General features: G+C 39.5%; 1 protein-coding gene across 2 annotated transcripts in view; it reads left to right on the forward strand.

Annotated features, from left to right (window-relative positions):
- FARS2 (phenylalanyl-tRNA synthetase 2, mitochondrial) overlaps positions 1 to 12,883 on the forward strand; it is a 230,105-nt gene that overhangs the window by 137,333 nt on the left and 79,889 nt on the right. The gene's annotated exons all lie outside the window — the stretch shown is intronic.

Consider the following 12,883-nt stretch of genomic DNA (forward strand, 5'->3'; position numbering starts at 1 on the left):
CTACTTCCATAACACTTTTCAGCAGGAGCATGGGGAGGTTCAAGTCAGGTGGTGTCAGCTGGTCTTTGGTGGAATTGAGCTGACATAGATGCTTGATGAAGTCTGAAGTGCTAAAGCAGTAAAATATTTTTTTGCAGCTGCCCTTGACCATTTTGTTTGGTTTCTTTGTGTACAGTTTGATTATGTTTTTTTAAGAATTGGAATTATTAAAGGGGAAGTCAGCAGTGATAGATGGCATTTGAGTAGTCTCCACATCAGTAGCAGCATCCATCGATTTGTTTTTAATTCATGGCAATTCTCACATATCTTGTTCGGTAGCATCAAAATATTGTTTGATATAAGTTTGGGGGATAGTTTTGGCTTTTTTGGTTTGGGTAGCTGTTTGGGGATTTTTTTGGTTGGTTGGTTGGGTTTTTTTATTTGTTCGTTCCGTGATAACTGGCATTAGTGCATTCAGCTTGTAGTTCATTATCTTACAGAAAGACAGATTTTTGCCACTGTTCCTGAAGGTGTATCTGCTTGTAGGTTTCCTTGATCTCCTACAGAATGTTTGTTGTTCTTTCTGATGAAAAAATGCTCAAGTCTCCTTTTCAGCCCTTATCTTTTTGATTGCCTTTGTTCCTGAGCCTGTGGCTTGGTTTATGGATTGCAATCTGATGGAGCTAACATGAGATTTCTTGCTTGCTTTGAAACTGTGTATCCAATCTTCAAATTGATATTAGCAGTAGATTGGGCTTTTGAGGAAAGGCCCAGATTGTTGGAATGGTATGTACTGATGTTGAAGGTGAGTCAAAGAGAAGGCTGGGTGTCTAGCTTCTTTAAGTTGCATGTAGCTTTCATGTTCAGTTTTAGGTAAGTCAGGTGTAGTGAAGCAATCTTAAAGATGTCAAAGGCACAGGTTACTGTGGATAAGCCCAGAGGAAAGTACATGGTTTCTAGGAAGCTAAAAGTGATTTTTAAATTTTTTTTTTTCTTAATTAGTGCTGTTTGGTAGCCTTACTTTTGGTCCTTTCTCTCCTAAAAAAAAGGTATGGAAAATATTTTAGAAACAGATTTTTTTTCCTCTGGTGTCAAGAACTGCTCAGGGACTTTTTAATTATTTCTCTCTTTTTTTTTTTCTCCTTTTTTTTTTTTCATTTTTCCGCTTTTCCCTTTTAATACACATGCACACCTACTTGACTTGGATGTTTCATCTTCAGTTTTGGTAATTCTCCCCAACTCTTAGCTTACATTTTTCAATTCTGTATCTGAATATAAGAGAATAGAGGGTTCTCTATTCTCTAGGGTTTCTCAAAAGCTTGGGTTTTTGTTTGAAAGCAAGTCTATATCCAGCTTTCATCTGGTATCTTACAATGAGCTTTTTTCAAGCTTTGTGCTGTACATTCTTCTAGTACATACTGACATTGTTTTTTAAAGGGTTAATGACACTTCAAATGTAAACACTATAAAATACTCCTTGGTGCTATCATAAGATCTCAATTTTTTTTCTTCTGTTCTATATTACTTTGCAGGTATGCTATAAAACCAAGTTAGCAGACCTTCTGTTCCTGTCTACTTGCAAAAGTCATAAGTAGTGAATCACATGGTTTATTCATATGATATTTGAAAGAAAACTTTTTTCCTGTCTTCCAGTGTTGATGTTGTAAGAAATCTTAAAAGTGTCAGATTTTCTGCGTGCAAGGCCATGCAGTACTTTTCAGCCTGACTGAACTGAACAAAAAGTGTTTTGAGAGTCTTTCACGACAGAAATTGAATCCTGTGGCTCAGAAGGTCCAGGTAAATGTCCATCCTTTATGTGCTTAACTGAGAGAGACCTCTCAGCCTTTGGGTACTCCCCCACATCCTTTCTTATAATCTGAGTATGATCCACCAACATAAATATTTTTCTTTCTCTTCATTAAAATGTTCTTCAAATACATGAAGTCCGTACTGCACAGCGGTAACCTTTAGCTGGGCTAAATATACTCTTGCACAAAACCTGCTTTAATTGGAGCATTTTCTTGGGACTTAGAGTATATGCCTTATGCCTTTTAACAGCCTGAATGTGTCAGACTTTTCCCTGTGTCATCGGTTGCTCAGTACATGTGTGCAGGCTTTAGTAGGTCAAAAAGCTGCTGGGAAAAGCTGACAATGCTTGTACCACTGTGGCCACTCAGCACAGCAGTGTTAGAGTGCTTCTCCCCACAGATCAGATTATTGCCTGGATTTGGATTAGCAAATCACTCCAGCTATAATTTGACACAAGTCACAGCAGTGTGGGAATCAGGGTCTGGTAACTTGCTGTCAATTGTTTGCATAGGGCTTTTGCTCAGGCTGTGGAATGAAAGGCTGAGGATGGACAGGGCAGGAAGGACCCAGAACCTGCAAGGCACAATGTAATAAAACAAATGGCTCAGTTCCAATCTAGTCTGCTGTGTTATATCTCTGTTTGTCAGGGCCCTGAGCACAGTTCCATGTAATCGCTTTCTGGGTTATGCTGAGCCAGCATTCTTACAAAAAAAAGTCCATGGGCTGTCAACTCTCAAGGAAAGGTACAAAAATGAAATGACATTTGGAGAGGGAAGGCACTCACAGTTCAGATGTAGCGTGGTGTGCCCAGAGGTGTTGATTAAGAAGAAAGATCTCTGGCAGCAGGACGGATCCTGGAGCCTCCATCATTTTGCTGCCAAGGTAAGCAAGTGGCACATCATGTTGAGTGACTTTTGATGTGTTCTCCCTTCACGAAGTCACTTTCATTTGATGCTGCCAGTGTCTCTGGCTGCTGTTGTTTTAAATAGTTACTTTTTTTGATTGCTGAGGAGCCTTGTGGCCTCCAGTGAGGTCAAGCAGAAGCATGATTATGGCTGTTCTGGCACTGGTACAAAGGGATTCTGGATCAGATTTCTAGCAAAACTACGGACTCCCTGTGTGAGAATATGGGAACTGCTGTCTTCTTGATTTCCTCATTTCTGCATTATCTGTGATATTCTGCAATATCTGTAATAAGTCTAGCACCACCTATTTTTTATCACACCCTTCCATCATCTCCAGGGGCTGCTCCATCCTATTGTCTGCTGGCACACTCAGTCCCTCAAAATTCAATTCCTTCATAATTACCTGGTAGCTTCAAAACTCAAAATCACGGACTTTCTAAACAGGATCATTTTAATGGCTCCAGAAGATACAAAGCTGCTGGAGCAGCTCTGGTGTAGGGAGACCTGAGGGGATACTAGCCTTTGGTAGTGGGTTGAGGAGACCTGACAAACAACTTGAATTGATACTGTTCACCTCCTGCACAGCTGTAGCCAGAATGGTGTTTGTGGCCCTAGTCCAGGATGCTCTTTCTCCTTCGGAAAGTGAACAGTTGAGAATAGTGATGAGGAAAAATGTAGCATGACCAAAAGGATGTAGTTGTGTGGAAAGAAGCAATTCATTATACTGGAAAGAAAATCAAAGCAGGCTCCTCTTCCTCCTGTGCAGGATAGCAAAGACTGGGCCTGCTTGCTGCCATTTGCCTTTTGCTCAGTGTGCCACAGGAATTAAGCTCCTGTTCTAATGACAAAGGATTTACGCAGTAGCCCAGTTTGCTCTGTTTGCTGTGTATGTGAGCCCTCTTGTTCACACCATTAGACAGTCCAACTTTTCTACCTTACTGTGCACTTTTTGCAGTAAGGGACAGTAGTCATCCCTGTGCACCTTTCCTGTCCACAAGCCTGATTATTACTGAGAGACACAGAGTTTGTCCTGAAGCTTTAGAAGATGCTGAAAGTAAAATGCACTGTCAAGCGTAAGGGAAAACTTCAGCAAATTAAACCATCCTAGTCTATATACTTTATTCCATGCTTGAGAAGGAGAGCATCTACAGTGTATATACCATCCATTTCAACCAGTATGATCTTACTGCATTCACCGCACAGGGTGGGTCTGTCTGATCTATCATTAGCATGCTACTCTATATAATTTATATTTATCTCCTCAGTCTGTGATTAGTGTTATTTTCAAATAAAAATTAAGTAGATTCCCTGGTTGCTGCATTTTCAGATATTTTTCATCAAGATTAGGTAACTCCATGCTAAAATGGTTATTCATTTATTACGTTTATTTTCTAGTAGCGCATCTATTACAGCCAAATATGCAACCATTAGTATGTAAATTTAACTTGGATGTTAGAACAAATAAGGTATAGCTTCAACTGTGACTTATTGTCTGATTGGTTTAAATGTAATTGAAGATATATAATGTGTGTGTCTGCATTTGGAGGTACAATAGAGAATAGATTGCTGATATTTTAGCATAAACATTTTACTGGTATGACTTTGGGAAGGTTGAATATCTAAGAGTGACTTACATAGATCATCTTAAGTGAACGTCAATAAAACCTTACAGTGCTGTATGTCATCTCAGGTTTGTCTGTATGCTCTGCAGAACAACGCAAAACTCCCTTTTTTGGTGTTGGATACACATGGAAAAGAGAAAAAATACCTTCTACATTGCAGAGATGCTGCACTGAGCTGCATGATTGGGTTAGAAATCACTTGATCATCAGGTCTTCTCATCAGGATGTTCTATCTTGTATCATTTGTAGGTAGTGCTGGTATTGAAGCTCTGGGAACCTGAGCCCTCTGGCCCCAGCCAGGCAAAGTACTGAAGCACATGCTGAGCTTTAAACTTGTGAGCAGTCCCATTTAAATCAATGGGATAGTTTCTATGCTCAGTCAAACATAACCCAAATGCCTAAATAGCTTCAGGTCAGAGATCTCCACTTTTCCTGAGATCCAACTGAGAGTGATCAGCACCTTGCAGGGCTGAAGCAGTGAAAACTTTAAAAATTACTATTATAAGCAAGAAGAGTTTAATCTGACAAACCACAAACTCAACTTGCAAAATCTTTATTCTAAGCCAGTTTTTCTGATCAACACTTGGGTAAAAAAAGTCGACAATCAAAATTCTGGAGAGTAAACAGCACTTGAATTCCCATTCTCATCTAAAGGAAATTGACTGAAAACACAGTAAGGAAAGAAGAAGGTAGGGGCTCAGAATGAGGAAATGGGATGGACAGTGACATGGGACTGAATACAAGAAGCCCAAAGCACTGATACACTCGTATAAGACAAAGTGAAAGGAATATAGAAATGCTGTACTTTGAGCATTGAAGGAATATGAAAAAGTCTGGTTTAAAGTTAAGTTTAAGCAGATTGGGGGGAAATGGGATGAAAAGGGAAGAAGGACACAGGAAAGGAGAATTGGTTTATGGTAAAAACTGCTGAGACTGATGCAGAAGTCTTTTTCTTGGTAATCAGTAAGTTTTCCAGGGTTTTGTACTATGCACATCTACTCTTGATCTCCTTTTGAAAGCTCAACAAGTATGAGGGACCACAAACACTATGACCACTAGCCATCAAAGCAAGTCTTTAAAGTACTATCATCAATTTTGAGATGGCTGTGTGGGACTTCCAGTTTTGCTTCTGGATTTGTGAAACACTTAGCATGTCATAACCCAGGCCTCTGACGAAGCCTGTACTGAGATGATATTCACATAATAACAGAATATCCTGAGCTGGGAGGGACCCACGAGAACCATCAAAGTCCAGCTCCTAGCCCTGCACAGGGCCACCCAAGAATTACACCATGTGCCTGAGAGCATATTACTGAAACTCTTGGTAAAAATAAGTGCTGACAAAGGATGTGGTTCCCAACAATCTAGCTGCTGGCCTCTGAGCTAATTACCAGTGATGCAGATTTTCTTGCATACCCTGTTTCCATCCCTCCACACACCCACTGCAATCTAGTCTCAGTGACAGCCTCTGTTGAACCTGAACAAATCAGCAGTAGTTTAATTCCTTTCTGCCTGCACTTTTCTCAGTAAATAAAATGAATAAATAAAAAATGTCAATAGCCCTTTCTGCCTAGATTAGTTAGTGATATTTATCTTATGTACTATGTTGTCTGCTGAAGTACCAAAGGGCAAAGTAAATCCATTTCATCCATTTAGCAGCCACCTTGATAACAGTTGGATGTACAGACAAGCCTATGACATTCATTAGCAAAAAACCCACTCTTCCTCTCTTTCACTTTCTTTTCCATAATCTTTCATTATGTTCCTTGAAAATAATTAAAGTATTTCTGTGTTGTTTTCACAGTCTTAGAATAGTTGAAAACTCTCTTGTTCACCTCTGTTAACTTGTCTCATCCCAATAGCACATTTAATTTAGATTTAATTGGTGGTGACTCAAAACAAAATAGCTGATTTGAGCTGTTCTTTTTTGGATGTTAGAGAGTTTTCTGCTTTGTACACAACTGTCACAGCTGGAATTTGTTTAGAGTGGGTGAACTATGTGTGTATATGTATATAGATATATTTAGAGAGCAAAAATATTTCATCCTTACTTTCAGTTGTCTATGCTAACACACACTTTAATCACCAGTAAAATTTTTTTTGTCATTGGAGGTAATTCTAAAACCTGGATGTAATTGTGTGTTTCCTATAGATTTTCAGTTATGTGAGAGGTCCAGGGTTTTACTAACAAATCTAGCAAGTGCCACAGGGGATTTTGGAAGCTAGCTATGTGACATACCAGTGTATCCACCTGGCAAATATCCTCTCTTGACTGCAGGTCCAGAGACAGCAGTTGAGACTTCTCTTCATTTGAAGGGTTTTGGTGGGCTTGGGCTGTTCATTACCACTCTTTCCCAGACCCTTGTTTCTCACAATCTTAGGATGAGAAGCCTTATAAGGGTTTTTTTTTTGTTTCCCATGTGCCCATGTTCCCATGTGCTGTCATGCTTTGCTGTTCCACAGAACAGCAGGAGCCACTTTTTTGGCTACACTGTGAGATGAATCGGGGAGCTTTTTCCTCTTCAGTTCCTTAAAGCTGTATCAGTTCCCTGATCCACTTCTCAGTGTTGCTTCATGCCATCAGCACAACTGATGAGACGGTACTTTTGATTTTGGAGGCAGTATAGAAGGTGAGAGGTGAATATACCCAGCAGGTGTGTCCTCAGTACTAGTGAAAGACATTCCCAGCAACTGAGAACAGACCACCAGGGGCTTCCTTCCAATCTGTTTTTAAACAAAAAGAAGCTCCTGTAGTCTTGACTGCATTTTGACTGCATCTCTTCTATGTGATGTAGATAAAAAATGATTTTGCAGTTATGAATGCTGCTGCACTGTACAGTTACTGTCATTAGAACTACTTTACTGCTGATGCATATTTTTCCCTAGGCAGAAGCCATTGCACCCTAGTAAAAGTACACCTGATACTATCTAAATTATTACTTAGCAAAAACTGCAATAAGCTTCAAAAAGCATATATTACAGCGGTTTTCTCTGATCTCTAAACCTCATATATTTGCACTTTGACTGGCTGAGGCTCTTTGAAACAAAGAGCTCACAAATGAGTAATTTTGCTGCTGAATATATCAACCGATCTTTATTGCATCCCAAATGATGAAGTATTATGGTTATACAGAGTGCTTCAATAAGCCATGGAGCCATTTCCAGCAGTGATATATATGCTGAAACCCATATTAAAGTTATATTAGGTGAAGGAGTAAACCTGGAAATCTAAATAACAATAGATTTCACGTAGCTTCTGTGAAACCAGCTATTAGTGATTTTGACAGGAGTCCATATATGTTCAGAGCTTTCAGCTTATTGTCTACAAAAGTATGTAGCTAGTAAGGAGGGTAACCCTTACACATTTCCAATGGTTTTTCAATATTGGTTTAATTACACTGTGAGTAATAGAATGCTGTTTGGGAGGATGTCACAGGAAATATCTTGACTTTAGTCTTTGGCTCTGACCTGAGTAGTGACTCAGTAATTCTGTTTCCCATGCTGTTTACAATTGTAGTTGTCTTGTACCTCCTGCCTTGGCATCTCTTCTCCAAACTACCTTAGGATGGAAAGTTCTTCAGGACACAAATTAGAATTTTGTGCTCTGTCTACCTAATGGGACCCTTGTTTCTGGCTGGCAGTCCTAGGTAATTAACAGGATCTGAATATGTGCATGCCTGTAGCAGGGTTAAATACATCTTCGTGAGTACACATTATGCACTTGATGTTAGAATAAACTTCTATTTAAATTGTGTCCAAGCACACACTGTGTGAGTATGTGTCTTCAGAGATACGGGTATGTGCTGGTGTGCACACACAACAACAGAAGTATAAAGGGAAAAGAAAAAAAATCTCAAAACTAGTAGGAAATAAGCTCTTATTCGTTTTTCCAGAGTTAGCTAAAAAGATGGAGGGTTTCATACATGAGTTTATTTGATAGTTCTTTTAACACTGGTGCCAATGTTTTACATATAAAAGATACATCTTGCAGAGAGCTTTTGATAAAGTGATCTTTAAAATCATGCCTAAGCCTCTATGGTCATCATCTGTAGCATGATTAGACATTGCAGCTGAGCTGTGGAGTGTCCCTAGGAAATGAGGGCTGGGAAGAACAATCTCTGTATCTGTGTATGCATGAACAGAAGCACCTTTTGAAGTACATGGTGTTAATAAAAAACCCTGATTCTCTGATCAGAATATGAATTAGTCTGCAGAGAATAGCCAAACAACAGAAGGCACAGTTGGGAAGAACTGTATTATTCTTATCATATCAATCCTCAATTTCCTTCATCTTGCTAGTGTGAGAGACACATGAACTACTGCAGTGACAGCCTAAAACAAAACATGACAAGTGATGCTTTGGGGTGCATGTGCTGCAGAGGATTTGGCTTTGCAGTTTTAGAAAAATTAATAATGGGAAGAAATCCCTTTTTTGAGGATTAATTACATCCTTCTGCCTGTGCACAAGTTTTAAATCCAATTTGCATAATTATTCCCACATGTAACCTGTTCTCCTAAATCAGCAAGAGTGAACCCATTTTCTGATTCTTGTAGAATAAGGAAAGGCATTAAAGAAATACCTGTTCTGCACCAAGATTCTGCTTGTAGAGATTTAAGTGTTCTTTACATTTTGTCATTGCATACTGAAATGCTTAGTGTGCTTTTTGTGCCTTTTTGTGCTTGGTCTGTTCTCAGCTTAGGGCTTCTCTGTAGTTACCCCTTTCTAAGTTGTTACTCTTTAACAAGGGTATAGCTTTAGGATCGCTGAGGGTCTGTCTGAGGGGAAGACATTAAAGGCTTTTGTTGCTCTTCTGAGTATTGGACAAGTAAATAGAGCCTTTTATTTCTGTTTCACTCTAGCTTACCTACTGTACTTTAAAGTTTTAGCTTGCGACACTACCTTGGTGTTTTATTTTCAGTTTTGAACTTTAGAGGTTGTAATTTGTATGAATTTAATACTTAAGTGGGGGGGTGGTTTGGCAGAAGTGAAGTTGGCTACTCTGGAAACTAAAAATACTGGATTTTGGCAAGAGTCATAGAATCATATAATCCTTAGGGTTGGAAAAGACTTCTTAGATCACCAAGTCCACTGTTATGCTGTCACCACCATATTCACCTCTAAGCCATGTCCCCAAGTGTCATATGCACTCACCTTTTGAATTGTCACTTCCAGGGACAGTGACTTCACCACTTCCCTGGGCAGCCTCTTCCACTGCCACTTGGGCAGTTTTCCCTGGACAAGAAGGAAACCTAGCTATATCAGTGGTACTGGAAGTCTTAAGAATATTTCCAAACCACCAGTAACCTTCCAAGGTAAATTTGTCTGCATGGTGAGATGGTACAGATTAGCTCTAGGAAGTGTAGAAAAGTAATTCCTTGGTAGCACAGCAATGTCCAGGGCATTATCTGAAGATATAGCCAAGAAATATGAAGTGTCATTGCTGTTGTATTGGAAATCTCTATGTTTTTTAGGAAGGAGAGAGAAAAAAGAAGTATTGGTTGTTAGGTGGGAAGAAGAACTTTTTCAGGTGTTGCATGTAAGATTCACAATGCCAGCTTATTTTGGTGTAAGTCACATTCAAGTGTTCTGGAGATTCTGCAATTTAAACAGTAACTCTCTAGAATGGTACATTTAATGAGCAGAAAAGGAAATACGGTCAACAGTGTTTTATATGAGGTTTTTCATCTAAGCCAAAATAAAATATTGGGTGCACTTTGCTTCCATTATTATGCTATGTATTTGGAAGAAATACATCTTCATATTGCTGCAGACTCTTTCCAAATACTTGCATTGTTTATTTAGATATAACTCTTTTATATGAATTGTTGATGGGTACAGTATTTTACTCCACTGAGCTATTTATCTCAGCATTATTATTAGGCATAATGAGAAAAAAATACACAAACCAAACCATCAGAAAGGAGGAGCCCTGACTTCTGAGTATGGCAAACACTGAATGCCTACAGCAACCAAAGCCTTCTGCAGGAATTTCTGGTGCTCAGCACTGCTGAAGAGAAAATTCTTAGTATCTTCTGGGAAGCTGGGTTTCTACTGACTTATACCAGCTAATACCTGTTCCTTGCAGGCATGACAGGTATTTTTAGAGAAGTGCAGGACACATATGATTTTTTTTATTCATTGACAGTTTGTTTTCTGAGGTTTGTGTCTTTTCTTCTTTTTACCCTTGCCTGTGATTTTGTCTGTGGCATAGGATATTTGGGTAGGAAGGACAGACAGAATATGGATAGCCTATGCAAAAGGCAGTCATAAGTGTTAATTACTAGGTTTGGTGTGAGAATCCACCTTACCATTTTGGTCATTCCAAATCACTGGATTCCTTTCCCAGGATGGAAGCTTGCTTGTTTTCTATTGAAGACATCACAACATTGTAAGGATTGTCCCATCAGTTCCACTTGGTGTACATCAGGTCTGTGGTAGCAACTGTTCAAATGGAAAAGCAATAACAGAAAAAGCATTTCTTGGTTTTTTGTTGTTTTGCAATGATATATCTGTGATTGAAATGGGGCAAGATAAGCACCATGAAACCAACTAGCTCAGCAGGCTATCAGCTAGGAGGCTGGGAAAGAAGCATAAGGAAAATGCATTTTTTCCTACTTTGGACATAGAACTGCTGAAGGAAAATGTCAGGCAAATCGCTTCTTCACCCTGATACTTCAAAAAGGGTTTGTAAGGAGCTCTGATATGGGAGTGAGTAGTAGAGAGCCATCCCTTTTGGTGATTCTTCCTGTGAGTCCTACTTTGTTCTATGGAAATGAGAAGTAATTTTTGCCTCATTAAATACAGGGCATGGAGTCCATCACTGGTATTTAGGAATAATTTATACTTATCCTTTGGTGGTTTTTATAGTCAGATCACAAGAAGCAAGGCATATCCAAATGCCCAAGGGAACAGGTATCTGGGAATATCTTTGCTGTGTACACTGTAACATCCTTGCTGCTAATAGGATTAGGTCAACACTTTCATCTTCTTTATGTCTTTCCTGACTTTTTTTTCAATTCCTTACTAATAATTTAGAATCATAACCCTCTCAGTGGCAATACAAGTGCTCTTTTGTGTCTGGAAATCTTCTCAAAAGCCATGCCTTATTTCTCAGCTTTCTGTCCACAGGTCAGTTTAAAATGCATATTTGTACTCAGAGAAGTATATTGTGACTTTAAACTTCACTCATTTTTCATTACAAATTTAAACAGGCTTGACTTTAAAATAAAATTACTGCATTTTAATTAAATGTTGTAAGAACACAGTGTCCTTTTACAGTGGGGCCACGGAGGTTTAGTAATCAGCATTACTTTTGGGTGAATGTGTGTAAAGGCAAGCATTCCACTCACTCATTCTGCCACAGCACCAGTCCTCTTGTGCATTCTTCCTGCTGCTTGGAAGAGGTGGGGCTTACTAACGAAGTTTAATTGAGTTAAGTTTCAGCTTTCATGTTTTCCAGATTCTGTACTGCATTAGTATGTAACTCTGAACTTCACACAAAGTGTTAGCAAGTTCTCCTCACAGTTTAGTTAGACAAAACAATCCTTTGCCAGAGGGAGAACCAAGGACACCATTGCAGCTTCAGGCCCCAAAAAGTATAAACAACAGTGAATTGAGTAGAACAGTCTGAGAGGATGGGACTTCGTAACCTGAAGCTGCAATTGGACAATTAACCCCAGTATGTAAATGGACCAAAACCTATAAAAGTGTGAAAACTCTTGACTGGTTGTCCATCTTGGGTAGAGCCACAGTCGGGCTCTTGTACTGCCCAAAGTGTATCCTTTGAAGGCCTTGCAATAAATACCTACTTCATTCTAGCCTTTGTTTCAGGTAGCCTCCCTAGGCATCATAATCTCCTCACTGGCTGTTAGACATTCTGATTCTTTCAGTGTCATATTAGACACTGACATTCCTTTGTCAGGCAAGTTCCTCTCTATGACCTTTAGGAACTTCTAGTGTGCAAGAGACATTGCACTTGTTCCTGTGCATGTGCACATGTATGTGCATTTATTTTGTATCTTAAGGGGATTTACCTGATCAAAGGTGCCTGATGAGCATTGAAAAAGGTGACTAAGTAGGATGATACAGAGAGCTACCTGGTGACTGCTTAGGCAGAATATAAGCAATGAAGCTCTTTTATCCTTTGCACCTTCAGGTAACCTGGAATGGGGTTCAAGAAAGAAATTATTATCTCCAACAAGACCCCATAGGGTGTAGTTTAGGTGGAAAGGGGACAGAGCTCTCTTGGCAACATGCACTGCACAGCAGAGAGGCCCCTGGTCCATGGGTTTGTGTCATCTCACATTGAAGACTGGGACTTAGCTAGGAGGACAAGTCTGTGTTCCCAGGGCACTTCCCTGTTCAACCTGGATGTAGAATGTCAGAACCACAGGATGTGTCAGGTTGGAAGGCACCACAGCAGGTTGTCAGGTCTAACTTCCCTGCTCAAGCAGTGTCATCCCACGTAATGTGGGACAGGACTGCATCCAGATTGTTCTTAAATATCTCCATGTACAAAGAAAACCTTCTCCACTCAGAATGGTCCATGTACAGAGTGCCTGAAATCC

This window comes from Pseudopodoces humilis, chromosome 1 (assembly GCF_049639895.1).
Source record: "Pseudopodoces humilis isolate 2021_Gansu_Grassland_sample_001 chromosome 1, ASM4963989v1, whole genome shotgun sequence".
Lineage (NCBI taxonomy): Eukaryota > Metazoa > Chordata > Aves > Passeriformes > Paridae > Pseudopodoces > Pseudopodoces humilis.